Source organism: Grampus griseus (assembly GCF_964374135.1).
Source record: "Grampus griseus genome assembly, chromosome: 13".
In the NCBI taxonomy this organism is placed as follows: domain Eukaryota; kingdom Metazoa; phylum Chordata; class Mammalia; order Artiodactyla; family Delphinidae; genus Grampus; species Grampus griseus.
Window position 1 is genome coordinate 3,376,663 of NC_139007.1, and position 27,338 is coordinate 3,404,000.

Below are 27,338 nucleotides of genomic sequence, written 5' to 3' on the forward strand. Positions count from 1 at the left end.
AATAAACTACCACCCCACCTAAGGAAACAAAAGACCTGTATGAAGAAAACTACAAGACACTGATGAAAGAAATTAAAGGTGATACAGAGGGAGAGATATATCATGTTCTTCGACTGGCAGATTCAACATTGTGAAAATGACAATACACCCAAAGTAATCTACAGATTAATGCAATCCCTATCAAACTACCAATGGCATTTTTCACAGAACTAGAACAAAAGTTTTCACAATTTGTATGGAAACACAAAAGACCCCGAATAGCCAAAGCAATCTTGAGAAAGAAAAACGGAGCTGGAGGAATCAGGCTCTCTGACTTCAGACTCTACTACAAAGCTACCATAAAAAAGATAGTATGATACTGGCACAAAAACAGAAATATAGATCAATGGAACAGGATAGAAAGCCCAGAGATAAACCTATGTACCTATGGTCACTTAGTTTTGAAAAAGGAGGCAATAATATACAATGAAGAAAAGACATCCTCTTCAATAAGTGGTGCTAAGAAAACTGGACAGCTACATGTAAAAGAATGAAATTAGAACACTGCCTAACACCATACACAAAAATAAACTCAAAATGGATTAAAGACCTTAATGTAAGGCCAGACACTATAAAACTCTTAGAGGAAAACATAGGCAGAACACTCTTTGACATAAATCACAGCAAATCCTTCTTGACCACCTCCTAGAGAAATGGAAATAAAAATAAACAAATGGGACCTACTGAAATTTAAAAGCTTTTGCATAGCAAAGGAAACCATAAACAAGATGAAAAGACAACCCTCAGAATGGGAGAAAATATTTGCAAATGAAGCAACTGACAAAGGATTAATCTCTAAAATTTATAAACAACTCATGCAGCTCAATATCAAATAAAAACAAACAACCTGATTCAAAAAGGGGCAGAAAACCTAATTAGACATTTCTCTAAAGAAGATATACAGATTAACAACAAACACATGAAAATATTCTCAACATCACTAATCATTAGAGAAATGAAAATCAAAACTACAGTGAGGTATCACCTCACTCCAGTCAGAATGACCATCATCAAAAATTCGACAAACAATAACTGCTTGAGAGGGTGTGGAGAAAAGGGAAACCTCTTGCACGGTTGGTTGGGAATGTAATTGATACAGCCTCTATGGAGAACAGTATGTAGTTTCCTTAAAAACGAAAACTACCATATGACACAGCAATCCCACTACTGGGCATATACACTGAGAAAACCATAATTCAAAAAGAGTCATGTACCACAATGTTCATTACAGCTCTATTTACAATAGCCAGGACATGGAAGCAATCTAAGTGTCCATCAACAGATGAATGGATAAAGATGTTGCACATATATACAATGTAATACTACTCAGTCATAAAAAGAAACAAAACTGAGATATTTGTAGTGAGGTGGATGGACCTAGAGACTGTCATACAGAGTGAAGTAAGTCAGAAAAAGAAAAATAAGTACCATATACTAACACATATATATGGAATCTAAAAACAATAAAAAAGGTTCTGAGGAACCTAGGGGCAGGACAGGAATAAAGACACAGATATAGAGAATGGACTTGAGGACACGGGTAGTGGTAAGGGTAAGCTGGAACAAAGAGAGTGGCATGGACTTATGTATACTACCAAATGTAAAATAGATAGCTAGTGATAAGCAGCCTCATAGCACAGGGTGTTCAGCTCGGTGCCTTGTGACCACATAGAGGGTGGAATAGGGAGTGTGGGAGAGAGATGTAAGAGGGAGGAGATATGGGGATATATGTATATGTATGGCTGATTCACTTTGTTATAAAGCAGAAACTAACACACCATTGTAAAGCAATTATACTCCAATAAAGATGTTAATAAATAAATAAATAAATAAAATAGAAATATGGGTTAGGTCTTGTTCTAATCTCTAGGGGCACTGTAGAGGACAAAACAGATAAAACTCCTTGCCTTTAAAGAGGTTACATTTTGTAACGAGAGACAGGAAATCTAAAGATAAGTGAAATATATAGTATAACAGATGGTTATACTTTCCAAGGGAAAATGCAGTAGAGGAATATAGGAAATAAAGATGGAGTGAGAAGGTGTGTGTGTGTGTGTGTGTGTGTGTGTGTGTGTGTGTGTTTAATAGGAAAATTAGAAATGCTATGTGACTAGATAACCTTTGACAAAACAACTGGAAAATGTGCATCCAAGTTCAGATAAACCTTTCTTGATTGTATCATCCTCAACTTACCTTTGTGCTAACCTCTAGTGACAAGGAATGGAATATATTCTGGATATTCCACATCAGCTAACTTTGGAAATACCTATCTGTTGGATGAGTCCTTCCTTATGGTCGACTGAAATGTCTGTTTGCTGTACCTCAACTTCATTGATTCTAATCCTACTCTCCTGGGATGTAAAGAACAAGTCTAAACTGCATTTATGTGATGATCCTTCAGTCCTTTTCTATCTGAGTCTTCTTGTATCTCTCTTCTATTCATCATTCCCCTTGCCATAGGATTTCAAGACATGTTTATTTCATTGGTTGATTGGTTGGTTGGTGTCCCTTGACTTTCATTAAGTGTAAGTCCCAGAAATGATTGCATTACTCTAAGTAATAGTACAGCCTTGAAGACTAAAATGGGATTAGTACTTCCTTTGTTCTGGATCAACTGCCTCATTTAAAGGTGCAAAAAATTGCCTAATTTTTTAAGGGCAACGTCCTTAAATCAAAATATTGATTTCTTTATATTTTTAGAAGACTAAAATCGTTTAAATTTTTTTCACATATATTGCTACTTAACCATTTCTTCTCTATTTTTATCATAGTATGGTGCTTTACATGTCCTGTGTTTTTTTCTATTAATTTTATCTTGCTTCTTAACTAATAATTTAAACATTTTAAGGTCTTTTAGGACCATGAAATTATGTTCAATACATTCATTATTTTTCTCCCATTCTTTTAATCAAATGCAAGTATTCTAAATATTTTATCAAAATAATTGAAAACATTTTACCAGAAAAAATGAAGGAAAGCATCTGAAATATTTATGTGGGTTGGAATAGTCTTTCTAGAAATAGCGCTCCATCACAGTAGATCAGAACATTATCAATATCTTTAGTTATAGAATAATTCTGAAGACATTTCTCTATCTTGTTACCTAGAATTTATTGACAGTTGCTAAATATCTTTAGACAGTATCCAAATACTGGCTTATGATACATATATATTTAAATTTAATTAAAAAGAAAATTAATTTAAATGAAGATGTGGTCCCATCAACAATCTGTTGGCTTCTTTCATCATATTATTCTTCCTATATTATCATTGTCAGGCTTTATAATAAGTGAATATATAATCTTGCCTAGGATAAAAATCATATTTAGAAGTACAGTGCTTAGCATACACTTTTATTAAATTACATTTTTTATTTGGTGATAATTATTGATTCACATACACTTATGTAAATTAATACAGAGGTGCTTTAAACTTTTTACTCAGTTTTCCCAAGTGGTAACATCCTGCAAAGCTTTATGCAATATCACAGTCAAGATTTGAACATTGATACAGTGATGAAACAGAACATTTCCATCACCACAAGAATCCCTCATGTTGTATATTTATATCTACACCCAGCTCTCTCCTGTTCCTATTCTCCCTTTAAACCCTGACAAGCATGAATTTGATCTTCATTTCTATAATTTTGTCATTTCAATATTTCATATATAAATTAAATTGTAAAATATGTAACTTTTGTATTAGCGTTTTTCACTCACTTTTTCACTTGAGATTGACACAAGTTGGGAATATCAATCATTTTTTCCACTTTATTGCTGAGTATTATTCTGAAGCATGGATGCACCAGTTTGTTTAGCCAATCACCTATTGAAGGACATTTGTGTTATTTCCAGTTTGTGGCTACTAGGAATAAATCTGCATAAACATTCATGTACGAGATTTCATGTATGTGATTATAATTCTCCATTTTTTTTTTCTGGAATAAATGCCCAGGAGTTCTTTTGTACATTTGCATGCACGTATGCATTATAAAACAAAAACAACCAAACAAAACTACCAAATAGTTTTCCAGAGTGAGTGTACCATTTTAAATTCCTAGCAGTAATATAGTTATATATTACTGTTCATTTACACTCTTGTCAGTATTTAGTTTTGTCACTATTTTTTATTTTAGCTATTATTCTCATATCAGCCATATGTACTGATATCCCTCTTGTGGTTTAAATTTGCATTTTGCTGATGGTTAGTGATGTTTAACATATTTTCTTGCGCTTATTTGCTCTCTGTATTTTCTTTTCACTGAAATGTCTGTTCATGTTGTTTCCTATTTTCTAATTGTATTTTTTTTTACTCTTTAGTTTTAAGAGTCCTTTATATATTCAATAAACTAATCATTTTTTGGCTATATGGTTTATAAATAATTTTTCCAGTCTGTACATTATCTTGTCTTTTTATTTTCAAAATCTTTAACAGAGCAAAGGTTTTTAACTTTGATGAAGTTCAATTTGTTTTTTCTTTGTTGGATCATACTTTTGGTGTCTAGTTTTCTAATCATCTAACTGTAGATCCCAGAGATAAAGTGTGAGATATTTAGATTAAAATTTCAAGACTTATCTCAAATATTTTTTGTTTTGTTTAATTTCTTTGTTTGCTAATGGATGTTTCAGCATAATTTGTTGAAAAGGACACCTTCACTCCATTGAATTGCTTTTACAGCTTTGCAAAAAATCAGTACGACATGTTTGCATGGATCTATTTCCATGTTCTTTATTTTGTTCCACTGACCTATGTATCTATACCTTCATCAATACCACAGTCTTAATTACCATAGTTTTCTAATATGCTTTGAAGTTTGTTACACCATTTTCTTCTTCTTTATACTTTCTCTTTTACAAAATCATTTTAGCTGTTCAAGTTTCATTGACATTTCATATAAATTTTAGAGTAATCTTATCTGTATCTACAAATAATCTTGATGAGATTTTGATTATTATCTGTAAACAGAGACAGTTTTATTTCTTCCTTTCAGAATTGTATTTTTTTAAAAATTTCTCTTTTCTGCCATATTGTATGGCTGCAACTTCCAGTACTATACTGAAGAAGAGAGAACAATCTTGCTTTGCTCTTAACCTTAGAGGAAAAGAATTCAGTGTTCAATGATTAGGTATAATGTTAGTGGTATATTTTTAAAGGCTGCTTTTTGTATAATTTAAGAAGTTTCCTCTATTCCTGTTTTACTGAGACATTTTATCATAAATGGATCATGAATTGCATCAAAGGCTTTTTCTACATCAGTTGACATGATGTATTTTTTCTTCTTTATCCTATTAATATGGAGGATTATACTGAATGATTTTTCAATATTGAACCAATCTTGCATTTCTGGACTAAACCCCGTTTTCTCATAGTGAATAATTATTTTTATATATTGCTAAGTTTTATCTGCTAATATTTTGTCAAGGATTTTTGTCCCTATTCACTATGAGCATTGATATCTGAGTTTTCTTTTTTCTTTTCTTTTCACTTTTGTACTGCTTGTATCTAGTTTTGAGGTAATAATAGCTTCAGAAAATTAATTGAGCAGTTATAGCTCCTCTACAGTTTTCTGGAAGAGATTGTATTGAATTGCTTTTAATCCTTTAAACATTTGGTAGAATTCTTCAGGGAAATCATCTGAGATTTTTAAAATTATGAATTTAATTTCCTTAATAGTTATAGAGATAGTCTAATGCTCTAGTTCATATTAGGTAAACTGTGGTAGGTTTTATTTTTTCTACAAATTTGTTTCATCATGGTTGTCAATTTATGTGTGCAGAGTTGTTTTTAGTACTCCCTAATTATTCTTTTAGTATCTGCAAGGTGTGTAGTGAGATGCCCTGTGTCATTCCTCATATGTGGTAATTTGTGCATTCTCTCTTTTTTACTTTGTCAGTCTAGCTAGAAGTTTGTTAATTTTATTTATTTTTGCAAAGATCAAAGTTCTTTGTTTACTTCATATTCTTTATCATTTTCTTGTTTATAATTTTATTGATTTCTGCTTTTTTTAATTATTTCCTTTGCTTGCTTTGGGTTTATTAGTTCTTCCTTTTCTATATTCTTGAAGTGAAAGTTTAGGTTATTGATTTGACATTTTCATCTTTTCCAATATAGCTATTTAGTACGATAAATGATCCTTTCAACTCTACCTTAGTTGTGTCCCACAAATTTAATATGTTATATTTTATTTTCCATTCAAATACATATATGCATATATATATACATATATATATTTACTGTTTATTTTTAAATTGATGTATAGTTAAGTTACAATTTTATATTAGTTTCATGACGCAATAAATTTCTTGTTTAACTTATAGTTGATTCAGAATTTTGCTGTTTAAATTACCAAGGATTTGGAGATTTTCCTATAAATACTGATTAGATCATTTTGGTTGATGGTATTATTGAGATCTTATATAAATTTTCTGTCAAGTTGTTCTATCAGTTGTTCAGAGAGGGAGGATTAAATCCTCTTTCCTGTAGTTGTGAATTTGTTTATTTTTCTCTTATTTTAATCATTTTTTTGCTTTTCATAATTTACAGCTCTGTATATTAGTGTACACACAATAGAATTGTGGTCTTCTTTTTCCCCCAGCCTTATTGAGGTTTAGTTGACAAATAAAAATTACATATATTTAAATTTTTCAATGTGACAGTTGAATACATGTTTTTCATTGTGAAATGATTACCACAATCAAGCTAACACAGCCATCACTTTACATTTATTTTTGGTTTTTATTTCCAGTGCAGTGAGAAAACTTAAAATCTACTCTGTTAACAAATTTCAATCATACAATACACTATTATTAGCTATAGTCACTATGCTGTACATTAGATCCCCAGCACTTACTTATGTTATATATGAAAGTTTGTACCCTTTAACAAACATCTCCCCCTTTCCGCACCCTCCAGACCCTGGTAGCCATCATTCTACTCAGGTTTTATGAGTTCAACTTTTTTGATTTCACATACAAATGAATTCATATAGTATTTGTCTTTCCCTCTCTGGTTTATTTAATTTAACATAATGTTCTCCAGGTTCATCCATGTTGTTACAAGTGGTAGAATTTCCTGCTTTTTTTAATGGCTAATATATATGTCTATACATACATATATTATATATAAATTAATAATTTTAGTGACATATATATATACCACATTTTCTTCATTCATCTGTCAATGGAAATTTATGTTGTTTCCATTTCTTTGCTACTGTTAATAACACTACAATGAGCATACTAATGCAGGTATTTGAGGTAGTGATTTCATTTCCTCTGGATATACACCTAGTTGTGGAATTGGTGGAGCATATGATAGTTCTATTTTTAATTTCTTGAGGAAACGACATACTGTTTTTGTCACAATGGCTGTACCAATTTACAATCCCGCTAACAGTGAACAAAGTTTACCTTATCTCCACACCCTCACCAGTACATTGTTTCTTGTCATTTTTTAAATAGCTATCTTAACAAGAGTGAGGTAATATATCATTGTGGTTTTAATTTGCATTTCTCATATGATTAGTGATGTTGAGCATCTTTTCATGTATCTATTAGCCATGTCTTCTGTGGGAAAATGTGTATTCAGATTTTCTTGATAAATCATTTTCTCATATGTAATATCCCTCTTGATGTCTGGTAACTTTATTTACTCTAAAATCTGCTTTATTTGATTATAAATATAGACACTTGTTTTCATTTGATTAATCTTACTTGATATATCTTTTTCCAGGTTTTTACTTTAAAGCTACCTATAATTTTACATTTGAAGTGAATTTCTTATAGACAGAGTATAGATGGGTAATAGCATTTTAATATAATTGGTTAATCTGCATTTTGAGTAGTGTATTTATAAAACTTATACAAGCCTTAAATTTTCCTAATTTATTTTTTTGTTTATTTTATACAGTTTTTGGATTCCTCATCATCTTCTTACTAACTTCCTGTGGATTATTTGAATATATTTTTATAATTTTAATTTTAAATATTTATAGCATTGTGAGTGTATTTCTTTGTGTAACTTTTTTTTTTATTTATGGTGCTAGATATTATATTAAATTTATATTATTTAATCACAGTGAACTGTTGTCATTTTTTTCATTTCCAGTGAATTATAAAAATGGTACTGCCTCTTGCATGCATTTATCCTCCTCAGTGTAAAATTATCAAATATTTCCTCTATATATGTTTGAAACCATTTTAAAAAGCAATAGTTTTCACTTTAGCTTTCAAATATAAATTTAAAACCTCAAAAAGTTTGCTTGAATATGGTTTTCTTTCTTCCCTCTTGATGGTTCTTTTTTATTATTTATTTTGTGTTTAGGGGAATACCCTTTAGCAGATTTTGAGTGAATTCTATTGGTGACAAATTCTCTTTATCTTCTTTTTCTGAAAATATCTGTTTTCCCTCTTTATTTCAGAAGAATATTTTAAGTGGGTATTGGTTTCTTGATTGATATTTATTTTCTTCTTCTTTTATTTTTCCTGCTGCACTGGGTCTTCATTGATGTGCTCAGGTCTTCTGTAGTTGCAGTGAGTGGGGACCACTCCCTGCCATGGTGTGTGAGCCTCTCACTGTGCTTGTCTCTCCCATTGCAGAGCATGGGCTCCAGATGCATGGGCCTCAACAGCTGCAGCACACAGGCCCCAGATTGTGCAGGTCCCAGTGGTTGTGGTACATGGGCTCAGTAGTTGTGGCACATGGGCTTAGTTTCTCCACAGCATGTGGGATCTTCCCTGACCAGGGATCAAACCCGTGTCCCCTGCATTGGCAGGTGGACCATCAACCACTGTTCTACCAGGGAAGTCCAGACATTTCATTAAGCACTTGGAAAATGTTTTGCCACTTCCTTCTGGCTTCCATTGTTTCTGTTGAGAAGTTTGCTGTCATTCAAATTGTTTTCCCTATACATAAGGTGTCATTTTCTCTTTCTTCAAATATTTTTATTTGTCTTATTTTTTCAGGTCATGTAGGTAGGTAGGCAGTTATGAGGTGTCTTGATATGGATTATCTTTGGGTTTGGGATTCAATCACTTCTTGAATATGTAGATTTATGTCTTTTGCCAAATATAGGGAGTGTTCATTCACTATTTCTTTGTGTACTTTTTAAATTTCACCTTCATCCTCCTCTGTCTCTGGGACTTAAATAAAACTTAATATTATATCATTCATTATAGTCCCATAGGTCTCGAGGCTCTGTTCATTTTTTCTGGTCTATTTTCTCTTTGTCATTCAGATTAGATAATGTCTATTCTTCCATCTGCCAGTTCACTTATTTTTCCTCTATTGCCTATTTTCTGCTGTTGAACCCACTCCAAAATATCTCATATCTTCCATTCTAATTTTTTTTATTTAATTCTACTTCCTATATTCTATCTCATTGTAAAGAATTTTCCATTCATTGCCAAAGCATTTTTGGTTTGTTTCCAATGTGTTCATAATTATTTGTTGAAGCTGCATGCCAGAATCATGCAGGTGACTTTTCATACCACATGTATTTTAAAATTCACTTATATTATTTAAAAATCATACCATTCCCTTCATCAAACACATAGACCAAAGGTCAAAGAGGACTTATACAGAAAAACTTAATGCCTGTTATTAGTTCACTTTGAGCTTCATGAGAGGAATACAAAACATGCAGCTATTAATGGCAACATCACTTTTATCATTTTTCCACTTTGGATTATTTGTGTCTCCAAGATGCCAATATAACTTCAAATTAGTGAAAAAAAAGTCAAAGCAGGTAAATGTGTTCCCTGCATAAAGCAAGGTTTTGAGCAATCATATTATACACATTTTAATAGATTACACATAGGCTCAGGTAGATATAATGTTATACATTTTGACAAATATTATACAAAGACAGAAAACTAATTTGCCCACATTTTTAAGAATAATACACTATCCATACGCATTTTATTCTAATTACACATTTTGTTCCTTGTCTTAATTTAGAACACAATTTTGTGTTTCAGAAAAGATAAAAAGTAATTTTTGTCAATTACTATGTACTCTTTTTATAATTTTACTCATGCCAAATTATGTAATTGCCAAATATTACAAGTATCAGCAATCATATACTGACAGCTTGTAATTATGTAATTAACATGTGGACATATAGAATTATGATAGCTAAAGATGTCAAAAATATTTTAATATGACTCAACTCTTTCCTAGTATGAATCTAATTGAATTATGTAACATACATAGGAAAAGAAACAGGGGTTCATCCTGGAATCTGCAATTAAAAATCTAAGGGAAAATAAAGAAAACTTTGAGACAAGTAATTTATATTGGAGATGATCTGAAACATTCATTGTATACATATAAATATTTTATATTATAATGATGAAGAAACTAAAGGGTATTTGTTAAACACTATAGTTTTTCATATCAATAAACTAATTCAAAATTGTTACAAATTCAAATATCCATATAAATGCATTTCTAGACAACCCATATCCTCCAAGTAGATAGATAGGTAGGTAGATAGATAGATGATATAATGCATAAACAATTTTTGACTTACAGGGCATTTCATGTATATTAATGTAATATGGTAACATTAACATGTTTTTTTAAAAAAATAGTGAGCTTGATTATGGATGTTTTGAAGACTTTTTAAAAGCATCCCAGGAATACCAAAAGCCATGAATAAAACAAAAAAATATAGTTGACTACATGAAAATTAATAACTGTGGCCTGCTTTCATCATGGTGAAATAAGCTCCATAAACCTATCTCTCCCACTAATTATAACAAATCACAGAAAGCAACCACTTAAGGACTTTGAACAAATAAACAAAAGGAAGCAATCACTTAAGGTCTTTGAAAAAGAAAAAAAAGGAAGTTATTGGAGAAGAGTCAAAACAATGGAAGATGCCTGCCAAGGGATGAATTTCACTATTATTTGTATTTTTCTCCTTTACTTCATTACTTTGCATGCAGAGCAGACCTAAGTCTGAGAACTGAGAACGAAGCTCTGAGATGGATGACTAAGTCTCTGATAGAATTCTCATTTTTTTTATGGTCAACCAGAGAACTTAAAAAAGGGAACCCTGAAGTGGGAGAGTGTAGGGGTTGAAGTAGAAGACCAGGACTCATCCCAAGCTATGCATATATAGGGAAGATCTAGGTCAGCATACCAGAGACATTGAGATATAAATGTAATTAAAACTGTAAACCACATCTCAAACTAAACCATGAAGTAACATGCACAGGACAAACTCAAAGCCTTATGGCAAAGGCTTTAAAAAGTGAACTGTGATTTAAACCAACATCCACAAAAGATGAGGCAGATATGATGGTCTAATACTAACAAGGTTTGTTGGTTGCTAAACATCATCAGTAACACCAATAAAAGTTTATTTTCTCTAGAAGATTATAATAAAACTTAGAGACTATGCACCATATTCAAGATTGCAATTCAAAAGTATTCAGCAACCAGTGAACAAGGGAAATTGAACCAAAACAACAATTAACAGAGGCCAAAGTTTATATGACCTATTTATCAAAAAAAAATATAAAGCAAATATTAGAACTAGACTTGAAATAGTAAAGGAAAATGCACTTAAAAAATGGAAAGATAGAAATTCTCAACAGAACTCAACAGAAAATATGTCCAAAAAATCACTTTGGAATTTTAGTATTAAAAGTACGATATTGGAAAAAAAATATTAGATGATCCCAATAGCAAAACTGAGGGCACAGAGAAAAGGCTAGGTAACTTGAAGATAGATAAATAAAAAATATCTGGTATGTCTTGTTCCAGAATTTGGCGGGAAGATTGTCAGCTTTTTACCTTTGAGTGTTCTGTTTGCTATGGGTTTCATTTGTTGTTAGGATGAACAGATACATGCTACTATATATAAAATAGATAAATAACAAGGACCTACTGTACAGCACAAGGAACTATATTCAATATTTTATAATGCAGTATAATGGAAAAGAATCTGAAAAAATTATACATATAGATTCAATTATATATATATATATATATATATCACTGAATCACTTTGCTGTACACCTGAAACTAACACAATATTGTAAATCAACTATACTTCAGTATAAAAATTAAAATTAAAAAAAATATCTGGTAAGAGAAATAGAAACAAATATCAAAAAATGATGAGCAAAGTTTCAGGTATATTTTGGACAATTTTAAAAGGTCTAAAATTCATGTCACTGAAGTTTCAAAGGAAAGGAAAAGGGAAAAAGGGGAAAAGAAAAACAAAAAACAAAAAAACACTTGAAGACACAATCACCAAAAGTTCCCAAATGCAGTAAATGGCAAAAGTTTAGACATTTAAGAAGCTCTGTGAACCCAAGCATAATTAAATTTAAATAAAACTATGCCTAGACATATGATAATCTAATTGATCAAAAGAAAATATAGAGTTCCGGGAAGATGGCGTAAGAGTAAGACGCAGAGATCACCTTCCTCCCCACAGATACACCAGAAATACATCTACACGTGGAACAACTCCTACAGAACACCTATTGAACGCTGGCAGAAGACCTCAGACCTCCCAAAAGGCAAGAAACCCCCCCACGTACCTGGGTAGGGCAAAAGAAGAAAGAATAAACAGAGACAAAAGGATAGGGACAGGACCTGCACCAGTGGGAGGGAGCTGTGAAGGAGGAAAGGTTTCCACACACTAGGAAGCCCCTTCGTGGGCGGAGACAGTGGGTGGCGGAGGGGGAAGCTTCGGAGCCACGGAGGAGAGCACAGCAACAGCAGTGGGGGGGGGGGGAAGTGGAGAGATTCCCTCACAGAGAATCGGTGCCAACCAGCACTCACCAGCCCAAGAGGCTTGTCTGCTCCCATGCCAGGGTGGGCAGGGCTGGGAGCTGAGGCTCGGGCTTCTGTCTGAGTGCAGGGAGAGGACTGGGGTTGGCGGCGTGAAAACAGCCTGCAGGGGTTAGTGCACCACGGCTGGCCGGAAGGGAGTCCGGGGAAAAGTCTGGACCTGCCAAAGAGGCAAGAGACTTTTCTTTCCCTTTTTGTTTCCTGGTACATGAGGAGAGAGGATTAAGACCGCTGCTTAAAGGAGCTCCAGAGACAGGTGCGAGCCGAGGCTAAAAGCATAGACCCCAGAGACAGGCGTTAGAAGCTAAGGCTGCTGCTGCCACCACCAAGAAGTCTGTGTGCGAGCACAAGTCACTATCCACATCCCTCTTCCAGGGAGACTGTGAAGCTCACCACTGCCAAGGTCCTGGGATCCAGGGACAACTCCCCTGGGAGAACACAAGGCGCACCTCAGGCTGGTGCAATGTGACACTGGTCTCTGCCGCCGCAGGCTCGCCCCGCACACCGTGCCCCTCCCTCCCCCTGGCCTGAGTGAGTCAGAGCCCCCAAATCAGCTGCTTCTTTAACTCCATCCTGTCTGAGTAAAGAACAGACGCCCTCCAGTGACCTACACAGAGGCAGGGCCAAATCCAAAGCTGAGCCCCTGGGAGCTGTGAGAACAAAGAAGAGAAAGGGAAGTCTTTCCCAGCAGCTTCAGAAGCAGCGGATTAAAGCTCCATAATCAATTTGATATACTCTACATCTGTGAAATACATGAATAGACAATGAATCATCCCAAATTAAGGAGGTGGACTTTGAGAGCAAGATTTATGATTTTTTCCCCTTTTCCTCTTTTTGTGAGTGTGTATGTGTATGCTTCTGTGTGAGACTTTGTCTGTATAGCTTTGCTTCCATCATTGTCCAAGGGTTTTATCCTTCCATTGTTGTTTTATTTTTTATTTTTTTCTTAATAATTACATTTTATTTTAATAATTTTATTTTACTTTATCTTCATTCTTTCTTTCCTTCCTTCCCACCTTTAGACAACAAATCATCACAAACAGAGGAGGTGGACTTTGAGAGCAAAATTTATGATTTTTCCCCTTTTCCTCTTTTTGTGAGTTTGTATGTGTATGCTTCTATGTGAGATTTTGTCTGTATAGCTTTGCTTCCACCATTTGTCCTAGGGTTCTATCCATCCATTTTTTGTTTGTTCGTTTGTTTTCTTTTCTTTTTCTCATAATAATATTATTTTTTTATTTTAATAACTTTATTATATTTTATCTTACTTTATTTTATTTTACTTTATCTTCTTTCTTTTATCCTTCCTTCCTGCTTCTTTCCTTCCTTCCTTCCTTCCTCCCTCCCTCCCTCCCTCCCTCCTTTCTTTCTTTCTTTCTTTCTTTCTACTTCTACTAATTCATTCTTTTTACTTTTTCTCCCTTTTATTCTGAGCCATGTGGATGAAAGGCTCTTGGTGCTGCAGCCAGGAGTCACTGCTGTGCCCCTGAGGTGGGAGAGACAACTTCAGGACACTGGTCCACAAGAGACCTCCCAGCTCCACATAATATCAAATGGAGAAAATCTCCCAGAGATCTCCATCTCAACACCAGCACCCAACTTCACTCAACGACCAGCAAGCTACAGTGCTGAACATCCTATACCAAACAACTAGGAAGACAGGAACACAACCCCACCCATTAGCAGAGAGGCTGCCTAAAATCATAATAAGTCCACAGACACACCAAAACACACCACCACACATAGATCTGTCAACCGAAAAGACAAGATCCAGCCTCATCCATCAGAACACAGGCACTACTCCCCTCCACAAGGAAGCCTACACAACCCACTGAACCAACCTTAGCTACTGGGGACAGACACAAAACACAATGGGAACTATAAAACTACAGCCTGCAAAAAGGAGACTCCAAACACAGTAAGATAAGCAAAATGAGAAGACAGAAAAACACACAGCAGATGAAGGAGCATGATAAAAACCCAACAGACCCAACAAATGAAGAGGAAATAGGCAGTCTACCTGGACAAGAATTCAGAATAATGGTAGTAAATGTGATCCAAAATCTTGGAAATAGAATAGACAAAATGCAAAAAACATTTAACAAGAACTTAGAAGAACTAAAGACGAAACAAACAATGATGAACAACACAATAAATGAAATGAAAAATACTCTAGATGGGATCAATAACAGAATAACTGAGGCAGAAGAAAGGATAAGTGACCTGGAAGATAAAATAGTGAAAATAACTACTGCAGAGCAGAATAAAGAAAAAAGAATGAAAAGAACTGAGGACCGTCTCAGAGACCTCTGGGACAACATTAAATGCACAATCATTCGATTTATAGGGGTTCCAGAAGAAGAAGAGAAAAAGAAAGGGACTGAGAAAATACTTGAAGAGATTATAGTGGAAAACTTCCCTAATATGGGAAAGGAAATAGTTAATCAAGTCCAGGAAGCACAGAGAGTCCCATACAGGATAAACCCAGGGAGAAATACACCAAGACATATATTAATCAAACTGTCAAAAATTAAATACAAAGAAAACATATTAAAAGCAGCAAGGGAAAAGTAACAACACACAAGGGAATCCCCATAAGGTTAACAGCTGATCTTTCAGCAGAAACTCTGCAAGCCAGAAGGAACTGGTAGGACACATTTAAAGTGATGGAGGAGAAAAACCTGCAACCAAGATTACTGTAACCAGCAAGGATCTCATTCAGATTTGATTGAGAAATTAAAACCTTTAGAGACAAGCAAAAGCTGAGAGAGTTCAGCACTACCAAACCAGCTCTACAACAACTGCTAAAGGAACTTCTCTAGGCAAGAAACACAAGAGAAGGAAAAGACCTACAATAATGAACCCCAAGCAATTAAGAAAATGGGAATAGGAACATACATATAGATAATTACCTTAAATGTAAATGGACTAAATGCTCCCTCAGAAGACACAGATTGGCTGAATGGATGCAAAAACAAGACCCCTATATTTGCTGTCTACAAGAGACCCACTCCAGACCCAGAGACACACACAGACTGAAAGTAAGGGGATGGAAAAAGATATTTCATGCAAATGGAAACCAAAAGAAAGCTGGAGTAGCAATTCTCATATCAGACAAAATAGGCTTTAAAATAAAAACTATTAGAGGAGACAAAGAAGGACACTACATAACGATCAAGGGATCGATCCAAGAAGAAGATATAACAATTGTAAATATTTATGCACCCAACATAGGAGCACCTCAATACATAAAGCAATTACTAACAGCCATAAAAGGGGAAGTCAAGAGTAACACATTCATAGTAGGGGACATTACCACCCCACTTTCACCAATGGACAGATCATCCAAAATGAAAATAAATAAGGAAACACAAGCTTTAAGTGATACATTAAACAAGATGGACTTAATTGATATTTATAGGACTTTACATCCAAAAACAACAGAATGCACATTTTTCTCAAGTGCTCATGGAACATTCTCCAGGATAGTTCATATCTTGGGTCACAAATCAAGTCTTGGTATATTTAAGAAATTTGAAATTGTATCAAATATCTTTTCTGACCACAATGTTATGAGATGAGATATCGATTACAGGAAAAGATCTGTAAAAAATACAAACACATGGAGACTAAACAACAGACTACTTAATAACGAAATGATCACTGAAGAAATCAAAGAGGAACTAAAAAAATACCTAGAAACAAATACAACGGAGACACAACAAACCAAAATCTATGGGATGCAGCAAAAGCAGTTCTAAGAGGGAAGTGTATAGCAATACAATCCTACCTTAAGAAACAGGAAACATCTCGAATAAACAACCTAACCTTGCACCTAAAGTAGTTAGGGAAAAAAGAACAATAAAACCCCAAAGTTAGCAGAAGGAAAGAAATCATAAAAATCAGATCAGAAATAAATGAAAAAGAAATGAAGGAAACAATAGCAAAGATTAATAAAAGTAAAAGCTGGTTCTTTGAGAAGATAAACAAAATTGATAAAACATTAGCCAGACTCATCAAGAAAAAAAGGGAGAAGACTCAAATCAATAGAATTAGAAATGATAAAGGAGAAGAAACAACTGACACTGCAGAAATACAAAAGATCATGAGAGATTACTACAAGCAACTCTATGGCAATAAAATGGACAACCTGGAAGAAATGGACAAATTCTTAGAAATGCACAATCTGCCAGACTGAATCAGGAAAAAATAGAAAATATGGACAGACCAATCATAATTATAAAACTAACTGAAATTGAAACTGTGATTAAAAATCTTCCAACAAACAAAAGCCCAGGACCAGATGGCCTCACAGGCGAATTCTATCAAAAATTGAGAGAAGAGCTAACAACTCTCCTTCTCAAACTCTTCCAAAATACAGTGGAGGGAGGAATACTCCCAAACTCATTCTATGAGGCCACCATCACCCTGATACCAAAACCAGACAAAGATGTCACAAAGAAAGAAACTACTGGCCAACGTCACTGATGAACATAGATGCAAAAATCCTCAACAAAATACTAGCAAACAAAATCCAACGGCACATTAAACAGATGATCCACCATGATCAAGTGGGGTTTATTCCAGGAATGAAAGGATTCTTCAGTATATGCAAATCAATCAATGTGATACACCATATTAAAAAATTCAAGGAGAAAAACCATATGATCATCTCAACAGATGCAGAGAAAGTTTTTGACAAAATTCAACACCCATTTATGATAAAAACCCTGCAGAAAGTAGGCATAGATGGAACTTTCCTCAACATAATAAAGGCCATATATGACAAACCCAGAGCCAACATCACCCTCAATGGTGAAAAACTTAAAGCATTTCCACTAAGATCAGGAACAAGACAAGGTTGCCCACTCTCACCACTCTTATTCAACATAGTTTTGGAAGTTTTAGCCACAGCAATCAGAGAAGAAAAGGAATTCAAATCGGAAAAGAAGAAGTAAAGCTGTCACTGTTTGCAGATGACATGATACTATACATAGAGAAAATCCTAAAGATGCTACCAGAAAATGACTAGAGATAGTCAATGAATTTGGTAAAGTAGCAGGATACAAAATTTAATGCACAGAAATCTCTTGCATTCCTATACACTAATGATAAAAAATCTGAAAGTGAAAACAATACTCCCATTTACCATTGCAACAGAAAGAATAAAATATCTAGGAATAAACCTACCTAAGGAGACAAAAGACCTGTATGCAGAAAATTATAAGACACTGATGAAAGAAATTAAAGATGATACAAATAGATGGAGAGATATACCATGTTCTTGGATTGGAAGAATCAACATTGTGAAAATGACTCTACTACTCAAAGCAATCTATAGATTCAATGCAACCCCTATCAAACTACCACTGACATTTTTCAGAGAACTAGAGCAAAAATTTCACAATTTGTATGGAAACACAAAAGACCCCAAATAGCCAAAGCAAACTTGAGAACGAAAAAAGGAACTGGAGGAATCAGGCTCCCTGACTTCAGATTATACTACAAAGCTACAATAATCAAGACAGTATGGTACTGGCACAAAAACAGAAATATAAATCAATGGAACAGGATAGAAAGCCCAGAGATAAGGCCAAACACATATGGTCACCTTATCTTTGATAAAGGAGGCAGGAATATACAGTGGAAAAAGGACAGCCTCCAATAAGTGGTGCTGGGATAACTGGACAGGTACATGTAAAAGTATGAGATTAGATCTCTCCCTAACACCATACAGAAAAATAAGCTCAAAATGGATTAAAGACCTAAATGTAAGGCCAGGAACTATCAAACTCTTAGAGGAAAACATAGGCAGGACACTCTATGACATAAATCACAGCAAGATCCTTTTTGACTCACCTCCTAGAGAAATGGAAATAAAAACAAAAATAAACAAATGGGACTTAATGAAACTTCAAAGCTTTTGCACAGCAAAGGAAACCATAAACAAGACCAAAAGACAACCCTCAGAATGGGAGAAAATATTTGCAAAAGAAGCAACTGACAAAGCACTAATGTCCAAAATTTATAAGCAGCTCATGCAGCTCAATAACAAATAAACAAACAACCCAATCCAAAATTGGGCAGAAGACCTAAATAGACATTTCTCCAAAGAAGATATACAGACTGCCAACAAACACATGAAAGAATGCTCAACATCACTAATCATTAGAGAAATGCAAATCAAAACTACAATGAGATATCATCTCACACCAGTCAGAATGGCAATCATCAAAAAATCTAGAAACAATAAATGTTGCATAGGGTGTGGAGAAAAGGGAACCCTCTTGCACTGCTGGTGGGAATGTAAACTGATACAGCCACTGTGGAGAACAGTATGGAGGTTCCTTAAAAAACTACAAGTAGAACTACCGTATGACCCAGCAATCCCACTACTGGGCATATACCCTGGGAAAACCGTAATTCAAAATGAGTCATGTACCAAAATATTCATTGCAGCTCTATTTACAGTAGCCCAGAGATGGAAACAACCTAAGTGCCCATCATCGGATGAATGGATAAAGAAGATGTGGCACATATATACAATGGAATATTACTCAGCCATAAAAAGAAATGAAATTCAGCTATTTGTAATGAGGTGGATAGACCTAGAGTCTGTCATAGAGAGTGAAGTAAGTCAGAAAGAGAGAGACAAATACCGTATGCTAACACATATATATGGAATTTAAGAAAATAATATATCATGAAGAACCTAGGGGTAAGACAGGAATAAAGACACAGACTTACTAGAGAATGGACTTGAGGATATGGGGAGGGGGAAAGATAAGCTGTGACAAAGAGAGAGAGAGGCATGGACATATATACACTACCAAACATAAAGTAGATAGCTAGTGGGAAGCAGCCGCATATCAGAGGGAGATCAGCTCAGTGCTTTTTGACTGCCTGGAGGGGTGGCATAGGGAGGGTGGGAGGGAGGGAGATGCAAGAGGGAAGAGATATGAGAACATATATGTATATATATAACTGATTCATTTTGTTTTGAAGCAGAAAGTAACACACCATTTTTAAGCAATTATACTCCAATAAAGATGTTAAAAAAAAAGAAAATATAATTTTGAAAATATTCAAAGTATCTCGAAAATAGCAACATATTAAATACATAAGAACAATAATTTAATTGATTGGGCATATTTCATAAAATCCATGCAAGTCAGAATACACTGGAACAATATGTTCAAAATGTTGCTAAAACGGTACTATAAATGTGAATTTTATATCTATTAAAAATAGTATTCAATTGTTGTGAAACTAAAGGCATTGCTAGGTACAGGAAAACTGAGAGACTTAGTTTTCAGCAGACTTGCTCTAAAGGAATCTTTAAAAATTCTAGTTGAAAGAAAATAATACCAAAGGGAAACTTGGTTCTTGAATAACAGTAATGGTAAATCTCTAGGAAAATATAAAATATTTTGCATCTTAAAATTTATAAAATGTGTATGACTGTTGAAAGCAAAATAAATAAATATATACATTCTCTTATACAAAATACATATATAAATTTTAAAAATCTAACATGTCTTTTGATGTATGGTATATGTATTTTATATAGCAAAAATAAAATAAAGGTGGTTGATGTACGGTGGTGGGTAAATGGATCCATGTGGTTGCAAGGCTTTAAAATTTTACTTGAGATAATAATATCATAACTCAAAATAAATGGAAAATGTGAGTTATGGATATTAGAATTCCAAGAACAAGGACTTAAAAATATTCAATCTAAGGAAATAGAGCTAAGTACAAATATATACAAAATAGAATGTGAAATATTCTGTATTATTCTAAATATACCTAAATATTCTAAATATACTTATATTATTTTTAGAAAATTAGACTTCATAACAAGGAATATTGTCAGAAATAAAGAATATTACACAATCATAAAAGTGTTAGTTCACAAATAGAAGATCATAATACGTTTATGAACATAATAATATTAAAGCCTCAAAATACATAAAGCAAACATATAACTGAGAAAAGAAATAGACAAATACACAGTTTTATTTGGAGGCCTCAACATTCCACTTTTAGTATTATGTAGTCGGCAGAAAATTTGCAAGGGTGTAGAGGATTGGAAGAACATTATTAACTAACATGACATAATTGACTTTCATAGGAGACTCCACCCAACAAGAGAAACATGCATATTAATTTCACATGCACTTGGAACATTCATCAAGAAAAGCCATATCCTAAGCATAAAATGTTTATTGCAAGTTAAAAATTGACAAATAAATAAATTATGCCAAATTAACTAGAATTAAACTAAAAATTAAAAAAAATAAAATAGAATTTTGTAACAGACAAATATCTACAAAAGTCCCTAAATAATTGTATACTAAATTATATACTATTAAATAATGATTCAAGGAAGTCACAAGGGAAATTGCACAATATTTGATTTAAATGAAAATAAAACATATCAAAATATGTGAGATGTAGCCAATATAGTGCTTAAAGTAAAGTTTATGGTATTAAGGAAGAATGATCTCAAGTCAATTATATAATTTCTGCTTTGAGACACCAGAATAGGAAAGGAGATTAAACCCAAACCAATAGAAGAAAGAAGTAATAAAAATAAGGGCAGAAAACAATAAAATATCCATGAAACCAAAGGATAATTCATACATTTGATAATCTTCTAGCCAAACTATTCCAAAAATACCTGTTTAAGAAATTAAATGGGGTATTACTACAAACACCATAGATAGGAAAATGATAATCAGAGAATATGAACAATTTTATGCCAATAAACTATATAATTTAGATAGTATGGTTTAATTCCTTGAAAGAAAGAATATTTACTCAAAAAAATAGACAGGAAGAAAAGAGAGAGTAAGAGTGAGCTAAATAGAGAGCTTAAGTCGTTTTAAGTTTATTAAAGAAATTGAATTCATAGATGAAGCTTTCCAGAAAAGAAATTTTCTGGCTCAGATGGCTTCATCCAAGAACTCTACAAAATTTGTAAGAAAGATCATAATAATCCTACACAAATTTATTTTTTGAAATCAGTATTATCTTGATATAAAAATGAAACAAAGATATTGTAAGGAAATAGAAGAGCAAGATTAATATCTCTCATTAATTTAGATGCAAAAATCTAGCAAAGTATAGCAAACAGCTCCTGAAATATATGAGGAGATAATATATCAAGAATAAACGGGGATTATTCTAAGAATGTAAAGCTAATTAAACATTTCCAAATCTATCAAACATCATGTCAACAGGCTAAAGAAGAAAAGTATATGAGCATCTCAAGGGAGGCATATAAAATAGCTGACAAAATTCAACAACATTCATGATAAAAAAACTCTGAGGAAAATAAGAAATGATGGGAACTTACTTAACATTATAAAGAACATCTACAATGAATTTTATGGCTAGTATAAAAATTAGTGATGAACGATGGAATGCTTTCTAAATTGGAAACAAAAATGTATATCCATTAATACAAATGTTTCTAGTGATGTTATTTATAATCATGAAAGACTGTAAAAACCCCAAATGTCCTTAATCTTAATCTAGTGAATGGTTAAACAAACTGATGCATACACATAATGGAATACTACTCAACAGCTGAAAGTGACAAGTTATTAATACAAAAAACAACTTGAATGAATCAAAAAGACAGTTTTATAAGTGAAAAAACAAGCTCAAAAAGTGATATAAGAATGCACATATATTTATACTTATGTATGTATGTTATTTTCATAAATATGTATATTCCTTTCATAAACATTCTGTATTCATCAAAATTTTGGGGGCAGAAAATAGATGAAGAGTTGCCATGGGCTTGGTATGGTGAGAGGGTGACTGCAAATTTACACAAGGGAATTTGGGGCACTAATGGAACTGTTCTATATTGTGATTATAGTGACGATTACATGACAGTATCCATTTGTCAAAACTGTATACCACAAATTTCTTCAGAAGATGCAGTGTAAAAGTCAGTTACATGTGGAATGCAATGGCAAACTTCACAGTTATGAGTGTGAAAACTAAAGACTATATTCTGATTTGGTTGAGATGTGATGGTAATGTATAGATATGAGCTGTTATTAGAATTAAAACTTAGGGAATAAAACTCTTCACCATTTTTCTTTGGATTACTGCCAATTTTCAAGTATCTGCATCTATTGTGTTGTGAGTAAGAAAATGGTTTCTTAGAAATAAATAGGAGAATACTTCTGTCCACAAACATTGTGGAGTTTATATCAAGACTCGTGATTTTTAAGAGACTTTAAAATTTTATTGGGGAAAAAAAAAGAATTAAAGGAGGGGAAGCACATGAGAGAGATTTATGGAAAATAAATAAATAAATACATTGTATTTTTTAAACAAAGTTTCCCTGAAATTCTTCCAAATATAAATATCCATTTTGAGTCTCTAAGAAAGACATATATTATGGACTTTCCCTAAATCACATAGCCACAGCCAAGAATTTTTCTATAAGGCACTGCTTAGGACTACAGTTTATAAAGAATATATTGAGAAAAAGTTTAAGTAACAAGTTACATGCAAGGAAATGCCCATGAGGCTATGAGCTGACTTTTCTGCAGAAACTATGAAGGTCAGAAGGGAGTGGCATGACATATTTAAAGTGATGAAGGGAATAAACCTACAACCAAGAATACTGCCCTGGCAAGGACTTCATCCAGATTTGAAAGAGAGCAAAAGTTTTACAGACAAGTAAACCTAAAATAGTTCAGCATCACAAAACCAACATAACAAGAAATGTTGAAAGAACTTCTCTAAATAGAAAAGGTCAACAACTAGAAATATAAAAATTATGAAAGGAAAAATATTATTGGAAGGGCAAATACCCAGTAAAGGTACTAGATCAACTATTTATAAAGCTAGTAGGAAAGCTAAAAGCCAGCAGTAGTAAAATCATCTATATCCACAATAAGTAATTAAGGGATACATAAAACAAAAGGCTATGAAATATGATGTGAAAAACAGTAAATGTAGGGTGAGAGTAAAAATGCACTGTTGTTAATGCATGGTTGAACTTAAGAGATCAGCTACTTAAAATAATTATATACATACATAGATTGCTATACATAAACTTCATGGTTACCAGAAAGCAAAAATCTATTATAGATGCACATAAAAAAGCCAAAAAGGCATCCAAACATAACATTGAAAATAGTAATTAAGTAAAAAGGAAGACACCAAAAGTAGAATAAAGGAACAAAAAACTATATAAAAAAAACAATGTACAAAATGGCAATTAGTACATAGCTATCAATAATTACTTTAAATGTAAATGGACTAGGTTCTCCAATTGAAAGACATCAAGTAGCCAAATGGTTACAAAAACAAGACACATAAATATGCTGCCTACAAAAAATCACTTCATATCTAAAGAAACACACACATTGAAAATGATGCAATAGGAAAACGTATTCCATGAAATGGAAACAAAAATTCCGGGGGAGCAATGCTTATGTAGACAAAATAGACTTGGAAACATAGGCTTCATCAAAAGACAAAGAAGGACATTGCATAATGATCAAAGGATAAATCCAAAAAGAAGATATATATATATATATATATATATATATATATATATATATAATATATGTAAAACATAGGAGCATTTAAATACATAATGCAAGTATTAACAGGCATAGAGGGAGAAATTGACAGCAACACAATAATAGTAGGGAACTTTAAAACTACATTTACATCAATGGACAGATCATCCAGACAGAAAATCAATAAGGAAACATTGGCCTTAAGTGACACATTAGACCTGATAAACTTAATAGATGTATATAACATTACATCTAAAAGCAACAGATTACATTCTACAGTATAGATGCCATGCTTGGCCACAAAAGAATACTCAGTAATTTTTAGAAAATTGAAAATCATATCAGGTATCTTTTCTGACTACAACATTATGAAACTAGAAATAAACTAAAAGAAAAATGCAAAAGGACACAGACATGTGGAGGCTAAACAATATGCTACTAAACAACCAATGAGCCACTAAAGAAATCACATAGGAAATCAAAAAAAATATGTGGAGACAAATGAAAATGAAACACAGCAATCCAAAATCTATGTAACAAGTAACAGCAGTTCTAAGATGCAAGTTTATAGTGATAAAAAACCTACCCCAGGAAACAAGAAAAATCTAAAATAAGCAACCTAACTTTACACCTAAAGGAACTAGGAAAAGAAAAATAATCAAAACCCAAAGATAGTCAAAGGAAAGAGGTGATAAAGATCAGGGCATAAATATTCAATAAGTGAAAAGGAGATGAAAAAAGTTTGAAAAGATCAATGAAACTAAGAGTTGATTCTTTGAAAAGATAAGAAAAGTGGATAAACCTTTACCAGACTCCCCAGGAAAAAAAAGAGATATAGCACAAATGAATCAAATTAGATATAAAAAAGAAGTTACAATTGACACCACAGAAATATAAAGGATCACAAGAGATTATTACAAACAATTATATTCAATAAAATGAACAATCTAGAAGTAATGGGCAAATTGCTAGATGTGTATAATCTCCCAAGACTGAATCAGGAAGAAATAGAATATATGAACAGATCAACTACCAATAATAAAGTAGAATCAATAAAACTACCAATGAACAAAAGTCCAGTTGGTTTAACAGGTGAATTCTACCAAACATTTAGAGAATAGTTAACACTTATCCTTTTCAAAATATTCCAAAAAATTGCAGAGCAAGGAACAGTTCCAAACTAATTCTAAGATTCCAGCATCAACCTGATACTAAAGCTGGAAAAACATATCACAAAAAAAGAAGTTGACAGGTCAATACCACTGATGAACATAGATATAAAAATATTTAACAAAATATTAGCAGTCTGAATTCAACAATACATTAAAAGGATCATGCACTGTGATCCGGTGGGATTTATCCCAGAAATGCAAGGATGGTTCAACGTCAGCAAATCAATCAATATGATACACCACATTAACAAACTAAAAAATAAAAATCATGTTATTATTTCAATAGGTACACAAAAATCTTTTGATAAAATTCAACATCATTTTGTGATAAAAACTCTCAACAAAGTAGGGGTCCAGGAAACATACCTCAACATAATAAAGGCTATATATAACAAACCCACAGCTAACATCATACTCAAAGTTGGAAAGCTAGAAGTTTTTCCTCCAAGTTCAGGAACAAGACAAGAAGGCCCATTCTTGTACCTTTTATTCAACATGCTATTAAAAGTCCTAGCCACAACAATCAGAAAATAAAAATAAATAAAATTAATTCAAATTGGAAAGAAAGAAATAAAAGTTTACTCTTCAGATGACATAATACAATTCATTAAAAAATCCTAAAGACACCACTAAAAAGCTACTAGAACTAATCAATTAATTCAGTAAGGTTGTAAGATGCAAAATCAATATACAGAAATCTATTATGTCTCCATAAACTAACAATAAACTATCAGAAATACAGTTAAAAAAAATCCCATTTACATTGCATCAAAACAAATAAAATATTTAGAAATAAACTAAGGAAGTAAAAGAACTGTACAAAAAAACTAAAGATACTGATGAAGGAAATTGGAGATGACACAAACAAGTGGAAAGATACACAGTGTTCATGGTTTGGAAGAAATAAGATTGTTAAAATGACCATATTACCTAAGGCAATTTACAGATTCAATGTAATACTTATCAAAATACCAATGGCATTTTTCATGGAACTAGAACAAATGAGTATAAAATTTATACTAAATATAAATATAATATTTATATGTGGAAACACAAAAGATCCTGAATAGCCAAGACAATCTTCAGGAAGAAGAACAAAACTGGCGATATCACACTCCCTTATTTCAAACTATACTACAAAGCTACAGTAATCAAAAAACTATGATAGTGGCACAAAATCATTTACATAGATCAATGGAGCAAAACAGAGTATAAGAATATAAGTGTATGGGTAGTTATACACCTATATGGGTAATTAATCTTCACAAAGGAGGCAATAATATGCAGTGGCAAATGAATAGACTCTTCAGTAAATTGTATTGGGAAAACAGGGCAGCTACATGCAAAAGAATGAAACTGGACTTCTTTCTCACATCATATACAAAAATAAACTCAGTGGAATCAAGACTTAAATGTAAGACATGAAACCATAAAACTTCATGAGGAAAACACAGGCATTAAGCTCTTTGTTATCAGTCTTAACAATATTTGTTTGAATATACTTACTCAGGCAAGAGAGACAAAAACAAAGATAAACAAATGGGACTACGTTAATTTAAAAAGATTTTCAGGGATTTCCCTAGTGGTCCAGTGGTTAAGACTTCATTCTTGCTTCCACCACAGGGGGTGTGGGTTTGATCTCCAGTTGGAGAACTAAGATCCTGCATGACACATGGCACGGCCAAAAAAAAAAAGAATAGTATAGCTAAGGAAATTATATTAAAAAAACAAAACAATCCAATTAAAATATAGGCAGAGG